This window comes from Pristiophorus japonicus, unplaced genomic scaffold (assembly GCF_044704955.1).
Source record: "Pristiophorus japonicus isolate sPriJap1 unplaced genomic scaffold, sPriJap1.hap1 HAP1_SCAFFOLD_285, whole genome shotgun sequence".
NCBI classification, from domain to species: domain Eukaryota; kingdom Metazoa; phylum Chordata; class Chondrichthyes; family Pristiophoridae; genus Pristiophorus; species Pristiophorus japonicus.
In genome coordinates, this window is record NW_027252614.1 from 466,201 (window position 1) to 480,349 (window position 14,149).

General features: G+C 46.9%; 1 pseudogene; it reads left to right on the top strand.

Moving 5' to 3' along the window:
- Positions 1-12,319, top strand: part of LOC139247844 (membrane-spanning 4-domains subfamily A member 4D-like) — a 283,929-nt pseudogene extending 271,610 nt beyond the window's left edge.
- Positions 12,320-14,149: the final 1,830 nt, after the last annotated feature.

Genomic DNA, 14,149 nt, shown 5'->3' on the forward strand with positions numbered 1-14,149 from the left:
CTGTGTCTCACTGTATCTCACTGTGTCTCACTGTATCTCACTGTGTCTTACCATCTCTCACTTTGTCTCACTGTATCTCACTGTGACTCACTGTGTCTCACTGTCTCACTGTGTCTCACTGTGTCTCACTGCCTCTCACTGTGTCTCACTGTATCTCATTGTGTCTCACTGTGTCTCACTTTATCTCACTGTGTCTCACTGTATGTCACTGTCTCTCACTGGGTCTCACTGCCTCACTGTATCTCACTGTATCTCGCTGTGTCTCACTGCCTCTCACTGTGCCTAACTGTCTCACTGTGTCTCACAATGTCTCACTGTGTCTCACTGTATCTCACTGTGTCTCACTGTATCTCACTGTCTCTCACTGGGTCTCACTGTCTCGCTGTGTCTCACCGTAGCTCGCTGTGTCTCACTGTGACTCACTGTTTCTCATTGTATCTCACTGTCTCTCACTGGGTCTCACTGTCTCACCGTGTCTCACTGTATCTCACTTTGTCTCACTGTATCTCACCATGTCTCACTGTCTCTCACTGTGTCTCACTGTATCTCACTGTCTCTCACTGGGTCTCACTGTCTCGCTGTGTCTCACCGTAGCTCGCTGTGTCTCACTGTGACTCACTGTTTCTCATTGTATCTCACTGTCTCTCACTGGGTCTCACTGTCTCACCGTGTCTCACTGTATCTCACTTTGTCTCACTGTATCTCACCGTAGCTCGCTGTGTCTCACTGTGACTCACTGTTTCTCATTGTATCTCACTGTCTCTCACTGGGTCTCACTGTCTCACCGTGTCTCACTGTATCTCACTTTGTCTCACTGTATCTCACCATGTCTCACTGTCTCTCACTGTGTCTCACTGTATCTCACTGTCTCTCACTGGGTCTCACTGTCTCGCTGTGTCTCACACTCTCTCTCACTGTGTATCACTGTATCTCACTGTATCTAATTTTGTCTCACTGTCTCTCACTGTGTCTCACTGTCTCTCACTGTATCTCATTTTTGTCTCACTGTCTCTCACTGTGTCTCACTGTCTCTCACGTTGTCTCACTGTATCTCATTGTATCTCACTGTATCTCTCTCTCTCTCTCTCAGTGTGTCTCACTGTATCTCACTGTACCTAACTGTGCCTCACTGTTTCTCACTGTCTCGCTCTATCTCACTGTAGCTCACTCTCTTTCACTATGTCTTACATCTCACCATGTCTCACTGTATCTCACTGTATCTCACCGTATCGCACTCTCTCTCTCACTGTGTCTCACTGTGTCTCACTGTATCTCACTCTCTCTCACTTTATCTGACTCACTCACTGTGTTTCACTGTATCTCGCTGTATCTCATTCTCTCTCTCTCACTGTGTCTCACTGTATCTCACTGTATTTCATTTTGTCTCACTGTGTCTAACTGTCTCTCACTGTATCTCACTGTATCTCACTCTCTCTCCCCGTGTCTACTGTGTCTCACTGTATCTCACTCATTCTCTCACTGTGCCTCACTGTATCTCACTGTGTCTCACTGTATCTTACTCTCTCTCACTGTGTCTCATTCTCTCTCACTGTATCTCTGCATCTTACCCTCTCTCACTGTATCTCACTGTATCTCACTCTCTCTCACTGTATCTCACTGTATCTTACTCTCTCTCACTATGTCTCACTGTATCTCACTGAATCTCACTGTATCTCACTGTGTCTCGCTGTATCTCACTCTCTCTCACACTCTCGCACTGTATCTCACTCTCTCTCACTGTGTCTCACTGTGTCTCACTGTATCTCACTGGATCTCACTGTATGTCACTGTGTCTCACCGTCTCTCACTTTGTCTCACTGTATCTCACTGTGACTCACTGTGTCTCACTGTCTCACTGTGTCTCACTGTCTCTCACTGTATCTCACTGTATCTCACTGTGTCTCACTGTATCTCATTGTGTCTCATTGTCTCACTGTGTCTCATTGTATCTCACTGTGTCTCACTGTAGCTCACTGTCTCTCACTGGGTCTCACTGCCTCACTGTGTCTCACTGTAGCTTGCTGTGCCTCACTGAATCTCACTGTGTCTGACTTCCTCTCACTGTGCCTTACTCTCTCTCACTGTGTCTCACTGTTTCTCACTTTGTCTCACTGTATCTCACTGTGTCTCACTGTGTCTCACTGTGTATCACTGTATCTCACTTTCTCACTGTATCTCACTGTGGCTCACTGCATCTCACTGTCTCTCACTGGGTCTCACTGTCTCACTGTGTCTCACCATATCTCGCTGAGTCTCACTGTGTCTCACTGTTTCTCATTGTATCTCACTGTCTCTCACTGAGTTTCACTGTCTCACCGTGCCTCACTGCATCTCACTTTGTCTCACTGTATCTCATCGTGTCTCACTGTGTCTCACTGTATCTCGCTGTGTCTCACTGTATCTCACTGTTCTCACTGTATCTCACTGTCTCACTGTGTCTCACTATATCTCACTGTGTCTCACTGTATCTCACTGTCTCTCACTGTCTCACTGTGCCTCACTGTCTCACTTTGTCTCACTGTGGCTCACTGTCTCTCACTGTGTCTCACTGTGTCTCACTGTATCTCACTTTGTCTCACTGTGTCTCACTATATCTCACTGTGTCTCACTGTCTCTCACTTTCTCTCACTGTATCTTACTGTGTCTCACTGTTTCTCACTGTATCTCACTGTGTCTCACTGTATCTCACTGTGTCTCACTGTCTCTCACTGTGTCTCACTGTATCTCACTTTGTCTCGCTGTATCTCACTTTGTCTCGCTGTATCTCACTGTGTCTCACTGTATCTCACTGTCTCACTGTGTCTCACTATATCTCACTGTGTCTCACTGTATCTCACTGTCTCTCACTGTCTCACTGTGCCTCACTGTCTCACTTTGTCTCACTGTGTCTCACTGTATCTCACTTTGTCTCACTGTGTCTCACTTTATCTCACTGTGTCTCACTGTATGTCACTGTCTCTCACTGGGTCTCACTGCCTCACTGTATCTCACTGTATCTCGCTGTGTCTCACTGCCTCTCACTGTGCCTAACTGTCTCACTGTGTCTCACAATGTCTCACTGTGTCTCACTGTATCTCACTGTGTCTCACTGTATCTCACTGTCTCTCACTGGGTCTCACTGTCTCGCTGTGTCTCACCGTAGCTCGCTGTGTCTCACTGTGACTCACTGTTTCTCATTATATCTCACTGTCTCTCACTGGGTCTCACTGTCTCACCGTGTCTCACTGTATCTCACTTTGTCTCACTGTATCTCACCATGTCTCACTGTCTCTCACTGTGTCTCACTGTATCTCACTGTCTCTCACTGGGTCTCACTGTCTTGCTGTGTCTCACCGTAGCTCGCTGTGTCTCACTGTGACTCACTGTTTCTCATTGTATCTCACTGTCTCTCACTGGGTCTCACTGTCTCACCGTGTCTCACTGTATCTCACTTTGTCTCACTGTATCTCACCATGTCTCACTGTCTCTCACTGTGTCTCACTGTATCTCGCTGTATCTCACTGTATCTCACTGTGTCTCACTGTCTCTCACTGTGTCTCACTGCATCTCACTTTGTCTCGCTGTATCTCACTGTGTCTCACTGTATCTCACTGTCTCACTGTGTCACACTATATCTCATTGTGTCTCACTGTATCTCACTGTCTCTCACTGTCTCATGGTGTCTCACTGTCTCACTGTATCTCACTGTATCTCACATTGTCTCACTGTGTCTCACTGTGTCTCACTGTCTCTCACAGTGTCTCACTGTATCTCACGTAGTCTCACTGTATCTCACTGTATCTCTCTCTCTCTTTCAGTGTGTCTCGCTCTATCTCACTGTATCGCACTCTCTCTCACTGATCCTCACTCTCTTTCACTGTGTCTCACATCTCACCGTGTCTCACCGTATCTCACTGTATCTCACCATATCTCACTCTCTCTCTCTCGCTGTGTCTCACTGTATCTCACTCTCTCTCACTTTATTTCACTCTCTCACTGTGTTTCACTGTATCTCGCTGTATCTCACACTCTCTCTCACTGTGTATCACTGTATCTCACTGTATCTAATTTTGTCTCACTGTCTCTCACTGTGTCTCACTGTCTCTCACTGTATCTCATTTTTGTCTCACTGTCTCTCACTGTGTCTCACTGTCTCTCACGTTGTCTCACTGTATCTCATTGTATCTCACTGTATCTCTCTCTCTCTCTCTCAGTGTGTCTCACTGTATCTCACTGTACCTAACTGTGCCTCACTGTTTCTCACTGTCTCGCTCTATCTCACTGTAGCTCACTCTCTTTCACTATGTCTTACATCTCACCATGTCTCACTGTATCTCACTGTATCTCACCGTATCGCACTCTCTCTCTCACTGTGTCTCACTGTGTCTCACTGTATCTCACTCTCTCTCACTTTATCTGACTCACTCACTATGTTTCACTGTATCTCGCTGTATCTCATTCTCTCTCTCTCACTGTGTCTCACTGTATCTCACTGTATTTCATTTTGTCTCACTGTGTCTAACTGTCTCTCACTGTATCTCACTGTATCTCACTCTCTCTCCCCGTGTCTACTGTATCTCACTGTATCTCACTCATTCTCTCACTGTGCCTCACTGTATCTCACTGTGTCTCACTGTATCTTACTCTCTCTCACTGTGTCTCATTCTCTCTCACTGTATCTCTGCATCTTACCCTCTCTCACTGTAGCTCACTGTATCTCACTCTCTCTCACTGTATCTCACTGTATCTTACTCTCTCTCACTATGTCTCACTGTATCTCACTGAATCTCACTGTATCTCACTGTGTCTCGCTGTATCTCACTCTCTCTCACACTCTCGCACTGTATCTCACTCTCTCTCACTGTGTCTCACTGTTTCTCATTGTATCTCACTGTCTCTCACTGAGTTTCACTGTCTCACCGTGCCTCACTGCATCTCACTTTGTCTCACTGTATCTCATCGTGTCTCACTGTGTCTCACTGTATCTCGCTGTGTCTCACTGTATCTCACTGTGTCTCACTGTATCTCACTGTCTCACTGTGTCTCACTATATCTCACTGTGTCTCACTGTATCTCACTGTCTCTCACTGTCTCACTGTGCCTCACTGTCTCACTTTGTCTCACTGTGGCTCACTGTCTCTCACTGTGTCTCACTGTGTCTCACTGTATCTCACTTTGTCTCACTGTGTCTCACTATATCTCACTGTGTCTCACTGTCTCTCACTTTCTCTCACTGTATCTTACTGTGTCTCACTGTTTCTCACTGTATCTCACTGTGTCTCACTGTATCTCACTGTGTCTCACTGTCTCTCACTGTGTCTCACTGTATCTCACTTTGTCTCGCTGTATCTCACTTTGTCTCGCTGTATCTCACTGTGTCTCACTGTATCTCACTGTCTCACTGTCTCACTGTGTCTCACTATATCTCACTGTGTCTCACTGTATCTCACTGTCTCTCACTGTCTCACTGTGCCTCACTGTCTCACTTTGTCTCACTGTGTCTCACTGTATCTCACTTTGTCTCACTGTGTCTCACTTTATCTCACTGTGTCTCACTGTATGTCACTGTCTCTCACTGGGTCTCACTGCCTCACTGTATCTCACTGTATCTCGCTGTGTCTCACTGCCTCTCACTGTGCCTAACTGTCTCACTGTGTCTCACAATGTCTCACTGTGTCTCACTGTATCTCACTGTGTCTCACTGTATCTCACTGTCTCTCACTGGGTCTCACTGTCTCGCTGTGTCTCACCGTAGCTCGCTGTGTCTCACTGTGACTCACTGTTTCTCATTATATCTCACTGTCTCTCACTGGGTCTCACTGTCTCACCGTGTCTCACTGTATCTCACTTTGTCTCACTGTATCTCACCATGTCTCACTGTCTCTCACTGTGTCTCACTGTATCTCACTGTCTCTCACTGGGTCTCACTGTCTTGCTGTGTCTCACCGTAGCTCGCTGTGTCTCACTGTGACTCACTGTTTCTCATTGTATCTCACTGTCTCTCACTGGGTCTCACTGTCTCACCGTGTCTCACTGTATCTCACTTTGTCTCACTGTATCTCACCATGTCTCACTGTCTCTCACTGTGTCTCACTGTATCTCGCTGTATCTCACTGTATCTCACTGTGTCTCACTGTCTCTCACTGTGTCTCACTGCATCTCACTTTGTCTCGCTGTATCTCACTGTGTCTCACTGTATCTCACTGTCTCACTGTGTCACACTATATCTCATTGTGTCTCACTGTATCTCACTGTCTCTCACTGTCTCATGGTGTCTCACTGTCTCACTGTATCTCACTGTATCTCACATTGTCTCACTGTGTCTCACTGTGTCTCACTGTCTCTCACAGTGTCTCACTGTATCTCACGTAGTCTCACTGTATCTCACTGTATCTCTCTCTCTCTTTCAGTGTGTCTCGCTCTATCTCACTGTATCGCACTCTCTCTCACTGATCCTCACTCTCTTTCACTGTGTCTCACATCTCACCGTGTCTCACCGTATCTCACTGTATCTCACCATATCTCACTCTCTCTCTCTCGCTGTGTCTCACTGTATCTCACTCTCTCTCACTTTATTTCACTCTCTCACTGTGTTTCACTGTATCTCGCTGTATCTCACACTCTCTCTCACTGTGTATCACTGTATCTCACTGTATCTAATTTTGTCTCACTGTCTCTCACTGTGTCTCACTGTCTCTCACTGTATCTCATTTTTGTCTCACTGTCTCTCACTGTGTCTCACTGTCTCTCACGTTGTCTCACTGTATCTCATTGTATCTCACTGTATCTCTCTCTCTCTCTCTCAGTGTGTCTCACTGTATCTCACTGTACCTAACTGTGCCTCACTGTTTCTCACTGTCTCGCTCTATCTCACTGTAGCTCACTCTCTTTCACTATGTCTTACATCTCACCATGTCTCACTGTATCTCACTGTATCTCACCGTATCGCACTCTCTCTCTCACTGTGTCTCACTGTGTCTCACTGTATCTCACTCTCTCTCACTTTATCTGACTCACTCACTGTGTTTCACTGTATCTCGCTGTATCTCATTCTCTCTCTCTCACTGTGTCTCACTGTATCTCACTGTATTTCATTTTGTCTCACTGTGTCTAACTGTCTCTCACTGTATCTCACTGTATCTCACTCTCTCTCCCCGTGTCTACTGTATCTCACTGTATCTCACTCATTCTCTCACTGTGCCTCACTGTATCTCACTGTGTCTCACTGTATCTTACTCTCTCTCACTGTGTCTCATTCTCTCTCACTGTATCTCTGCATCTTACCCTCTCTCACTGTATCTCACTGTATCTCACTCTCTCTCACTGTATCTCACTGTATCTTACTCTCTCTCACTATGTCTCACTGTATCTCACTGAATCTCACTGTATCTCACTGTGTCTCGCTGTATCTCACTCTCTCTCACACTCTCGCACTGTATCTCACTCTCTCTCACTGTGTCTCACTGTTTCTCATTGTATCTCACTGTCTCTCACTGAGTTTCACTGTCTCACCGTGCCTCACTGCATCTCACTTTGTCTCACTGTATCTCATCGTGTCTCACTGTGTCTCACTGTATCTCGCTGTGTCTCACTGTATCTCACTGTGTCTCACTGTATCTCACTGTCTCACTGTGTCTCACTATATCTCACTGTGTCTCACTGTATCTCACTGTCTCTCACTGTCTCACTGTGCCTCACTGTCTCACTTTGTCTCACTGTGGCTCACTGTCTCTCACTGTGTCTCACTGTGTCTCACTGTATCTCACTTTGTCTCACTGTGTCTCACTATATCTCACTGTGTCTCACTGTCTCTCACTTTCTCTCACTGTATCTTACTGTGTCTCACTGTTTCTCACTGTATCTCACTGTGTCTCACTGTATCTCACTGTGTCTCACTGTCTCTCACTGTGTCTCACTGTATCTCACTTTGTCTCGCTGTATCTCACTTTGTCTCGCTGTATCTCACTGTGTCTCACTGTATCTCACTGTCTCACTGTGTCTCACTATATCTCACTGTGTCTCACTGTATCTCACTGTCTCTCACTGTCTCACTGTGCCTCACTGTCTCACTTTGTCTCACTGTGTCTCACTGTATCTCACTTTGTCTCACTGTGTCTCACTTTATCTCACTGTGTCTCACTGTATGTCACTGTCTCTCACTGGGTCTCACTGCCTCACTGTATCTCACTGTATCTCGCTGTGTCTCACTGCCTCTCACTGTGCCTAACTGTCTCACTGTGTCTCACAATGTCTCACTGTGTCTCACTGTATCTCACTGTGTCTCACTGTATCTCACTGTCTCTCACTGGGTCTCACTGTCTCGCTGTGTCTCACCGTAGCTCGCTGTGTCTCACTGTGACTCACTGTTTCTCATTATATCTCACTGTCTCTCACTGGGTCTCACTGCCTCACCGTGTCTCACTGTATCTCACTTTGTCTCACTGTATCTCACCATGTCTCACTGTCTCTCACTGTGTCTCACTGTATCTCACTGTCTCTCACTGGGTCTCACTGTCTTGCTGTGTCTCACCGTAGCTCGCTGTGTCTCACTGTGACTCACTGTTTCTCATTGTATCTCACTGTCTCTCACTGGGTCTCACTGTCTCACCGTGTCTCACTGTATCTCACTTTGTCTCACTGTATCTCACCATGTCTCACTGTCTCTCACTGTGTCTCACTGTATCTCGCTGTATCTCACTGTATCTCACTGTGTCTCACTGTCTCTCACTGTGTCTCACTGCATCTCACTTTGTCTCGCTGTATCTCACTGTGTCTCACTGTATCTCACTGTCTCACTGTGTCACACTATATCTCATTGTGTCTCACTGTATCTCACTGTCTCTCACTGTCTCATGGTGTCTCACTGTCTCACTGTATCTCACTGTATCTCACATTGTCTCACTGTGTCTCACTGTGTCTCACTGTCTCTCACAGTGTCTCACTGTATCTCACGTAGTCTCACTGTATCTCACTGTATCTCTCTCTCTCTTTCAGTGTGTCTCGCTCTATCTCACTGTATCGCACTCTCTCTCACTGATCCTCACTCTCTTTCACTGTGTCTCACATCTCACCGTGTCTCACCGTATCTCACTGTATCTCACCATATCTCACTCTCTCTCTCTCGCTGTGTCTCACTGTATCTCACTCTCTCTCACTTTATTTCACTCTCTCACTGTGTTTCACTGTATCTCGCTGTATCTCACACTCTCTCTCACTGTGTATCACTGTATCTCACTGTATCTAATTTTGTCTCACTGTCTCTCACTGTGTCTCACTGTCTCTCACTGTATCTCATTTTTGTCTCACTGTCTCTCACTGTGTCTCACTGTCTCTCACGTTGTCTCACTGTATCTCATTGTATCTCACTGTATCTCTCTCTCTCTCTCTCAGTGTGTCTCACTGTATCTCACTGTACCTAACTGTGCCTCACTGTTTCTCACTGTCTCGCTCTATCTCACTGTAGCTCACTCTCTTTCACTATGTCTTACATCTCACCATGTCTCACTGTATCTCACTGTATCTCACCGTATCGCACTCTCTCTCTCACTGTGTCTCACTGTGTCTCACTGTATCTCACTCTCTCTCACTTTATCTGACTCACTCACTGTGTTTCACTGTATCTCGCTGTATCTCATTCTCTCTCTCTCACTGTGTCTCACTGTATCTCACTGTATTTCATTTTGTCTCACTGTGTCTAACTGTCTCTCACTGTATCTCACTGTATCTCACTCTCTCTCCCCGTGTCTACTGTATCTCACTGTATCTCACTCATTCTCTCACTGTGCCTCACTGTATCTCACTGTGTCTCACTGTATCTTACTCTCTCTCACTGTGTCTCATTCTCTCTCACTGTATCTCTGCATCTTACCCTCTCTCACTGTATCTCACTGTATCTCACTCTCTCTCACTGTATCTCACTGTATCTTACTCTCTCTCACTATGTCTCACTGTATCTCACTGAATCTCACTGTATCTCACTGTGTCTCGCTGTATCTCACTCTCTCTCACACTCTCGCACTGTATCTCACTCTCTCTCACTGTGTCTCACTGTGTCTCACTGTATCTCACTGGATCTCACTGTATGTCACTGTGTCTCACCGTCTCTCACTTTGTCTCACTGTATCTCACTGTGACTCACTGTGTCTCACTGTCTCACTGTGTCTCACTGTCTCTCACTGTATCTCACTGTATCTCACTGTGTCTCACTGTATCTCATTGTGTCTCATTGTCTCACTGTGTCTCATTGTATCTCACTGTGTCTCACTGTAGCTCACTGTCTCTCACTGGGTCTCACTGCCTCACTGTGTCTCACTGTAGCTTGCTGTGCCTCACTGAATCTCACTGTGTCTGACTTCCTCTCACTGTGCCTTACTCTCTCTCACTGTGTCTCACTGTTTCTCACTTTGTCTCACTGTATCTCACTGTGTCTCACTGTGTCTCACTGTGTATCACTGTATCTCACTTTCTCACTGTATCTCACTGTGTCTCACTGCATCTCACTGTCTCTCACTGGGTCTCACTGTCTCACTGTGTCTCACCATATCTCGCTGAGTCTCACTGTGTCTCACTGTTTCTCATTGTATCTCACTGTCTCTCACTGAGTTTCACTGTCTCACCGTGCCTCACTGCATCTCACTTTGTCTCACTGTATCTCATCGTGTCTCACTGTGTCTCACTGTATCTCGCTGTGTCTCACTGTATCTCACTGTGTCTCACTGTATCTCACTGTCTCACTGTGTCTCACTATATCTCACTGTGTCTCACTGTATCTCACTGTCTCTCACTGTCTCACTGTGCCTCACTGTCTCACTTTGTCTCACTGTGGCTCACTGTCTCTCACTGTGTCTCACTGTGTCTCACTGTATCTCACTTTGTCTCACTGTGTCTCACTATATCTCACTGTGTCTCACTGTCTCTCACTTTCTCTCACTGTATCTTACTGTGTCTCACTGTTTCTCACTGTATCTCACTGTGTCTCACTGTATCTCACTGTGTCTCACTGTCTCTCACTGTGTCTCACTGTATCTCACTTTGTCTCGCTGTATCTCACTTTGTCTCGCTGTATCTCACTGTGTCTCACTGTATCTCACTGTCTCACTGTGTCTCACTATATCTCACTGTGTCTCACTGTATCTCACTGTCTCTCACTGTCTCACTGTGCCTCACTGTCTCACTTTGTCTCACTGTGTCTCACTGTCTCTCACTGTGTCTCACTGTGTCTCACTGTATCTCACTTTGTCTCACTGTGTCACACTATATCTCACTGTGTCTCACTTTCTCTCACTGTATCTTACTGTGTCTCACTGTTTCTCACTGTGTCTCACTGTGTCTCAATGCCTCTCACTGTGTCTCACTGTCTCTCACTGTGTCTCACTGACTCTCACTTTGTCTCACTGTGTCTCACTGTATCTCACTGTATCTCACTTTGTCTCACTGTATCTCACTGTATCTCACTGTCTCACTGTGTATCACTGTGTATCACTGTGTATCACTGTAGCTCACTTTGTCTCACTGTATCTCACTGTGTCTCACTGTGTCTCACTGTAGCTCACTTTGTCTCACTGTATCTCACTGTGTCTCACTGTGTCTCACTGTAGCTCACTTTGTCTCACTGTGTCTCACTGTGTCTCACTGTAGCTCACTTTGTCTCACTGTGTCTCACTGTGTCTCACTGTAGCTCACTTTGTCTCACTGTGTCTCACTGTGTCTCACTGTAGCTCACTTTGTCTCACTGTGTCTCACTGTGTCTCACTGTAGCTCACTTTGTCTCACTGTGTCTCACTGTGTCTCACTGTAGCTCACTTTGTCTCACTGTGTCTCACTGTATCTTACTGTCTCACTGTGTCTCACTGTATCTCACTTTGTCTCACTGTGTCTCACTGTGTCTCACTGTATATTACTGTCTCACTGTATCATACTGTCTCACTGTGTCCACCTTTCCCTCGCTCAGATCTCCACCTCTCTGAAAGTGATGCTGCTGATCTTCGATGTGGTGGAACTTGCCATCACGCTGACCGTGAGCGCCTTCAGCTGCCGTGGCCTTCGGTGCTGCGCCATTGACAGTACAGTGGTGAGTACTCGCCGACTGAGAGCCGGATATTGGCGTTGACTCTCCCCCCCACGGCGGGGGGCGATGCACAAATGAGGGAGTGGGGGAGAATGTGACGTCTGACCTCTAACCGTTCCCTTCTCCTCTCATTTGCAGCCGGCGGTTGTGATCCACACCATCATGCATCCGGGCGCCTACCCAGTCTCCTACCCCGGGTCCTACCCCAGCTCGCATTCCAGTGTCAACCCCTCCTTCAACCCCACCTTCCCACTCAACGAGAAGATTGTTTGAGGACGCGGGAGCCACGTGACGACTGCCTGTTCCGAGACACTCACACTCGCGCGTTCACCTACACACACACTGAGACTCGTTCGCACTGAGACACGCGCCCGCACTCCAACACACATTCACACACAAACACTCACACTCATACACACACACACACACACACACACACACACTCCAACACACACACACACACTCACACTCACACTCCAACACACACACAGACACACACTCATACACACACACATACACACACACACACACAAACACTCACACTCATACACACACACACACACATACTCCAACACACACACACACTCACACACACACACTCACACTCACACTCCAACACACACACAGACACACACTCATACACACACACACACACTCACTCACACTCACACTCCAACACACTCACACACACTCACACTCCAACACACACACACACACACACTCACACTCACACTCCAACACACACACAGACACACACTCATACACACACACACACACGCGCACACACACACTCACACACACACTCCAACACACACACAGACACACACTCATACACACACACACACACACTCACTCACACTCACACTCCAACACACACACACACACACACACACAGACACACAGACACACACACTCCAACACACACACACACACTCACACACACACACACACACTCACACACACACACAAACACTCACACTCATACACACACACACACACACACACACACACTCCAACACACACACACACACTCACACACACACTCACACTCACACTCCAACACACACACAGACACACACTCATACACACACACACACACACTCATTCACTCACACTCACACTCCAACACACACACACACACTCACACACACTCACACTCCAACACACACACACACACACTCACACACACACACTCAAACTCACACTCCAACACACACACAGACACACACTCATACACACACACACACACACACTCACTCACACTCACACTCCAACACACACACACACACAGACACACACACACACACACTCACCCTCACACTCCAACACACACACACTCACACTCACACTCCAACACACACACACACACACTCACACTCCAACACACATACACACACTCACACTCACACTCCAACACACACACACACTCACACTCACACTCCAACACACACACTCACACTCACACATTCACACACATACACTCACACTCACACTCCAACACACACACTCACACTCACACACTCACACACACACGCACACACACTCACGCGCACATACACACACTCACATTCACACAGGCACACACACACTCACACTCACACTCCAACACAGACACTCACATTCACACATACACTCTTTCTCTCACTCATACACACACTCACACACACACTCACACACACACTCACACACACACACTCACACATACACACTCACAAACACACACACACTCACACTCCAACACAGACACTCAAACTCACACATACACTCTCTCTCTCACTCTCACTCACTGACACACTCACACACACACTCACACACACTCACACACACACACACTCACACACACTCACACATACACCCTCACACACTCAGACACACACACACACTCACATACACACACACACACACACACATACACACTCACACACTCAGACACACACACACACACTCACTCACACTCCCATTCATGCTCTAACACTCACACACATACTGACATATTAGCAAAAAATATTCTCCCTACGTGTGCATTTCCTGGCAACTAACGTGGGTGGGGGTGGGGCAGGGGCGGAGGGAGTGATTGTAACTGCGGGCGATAATGTAAATTTA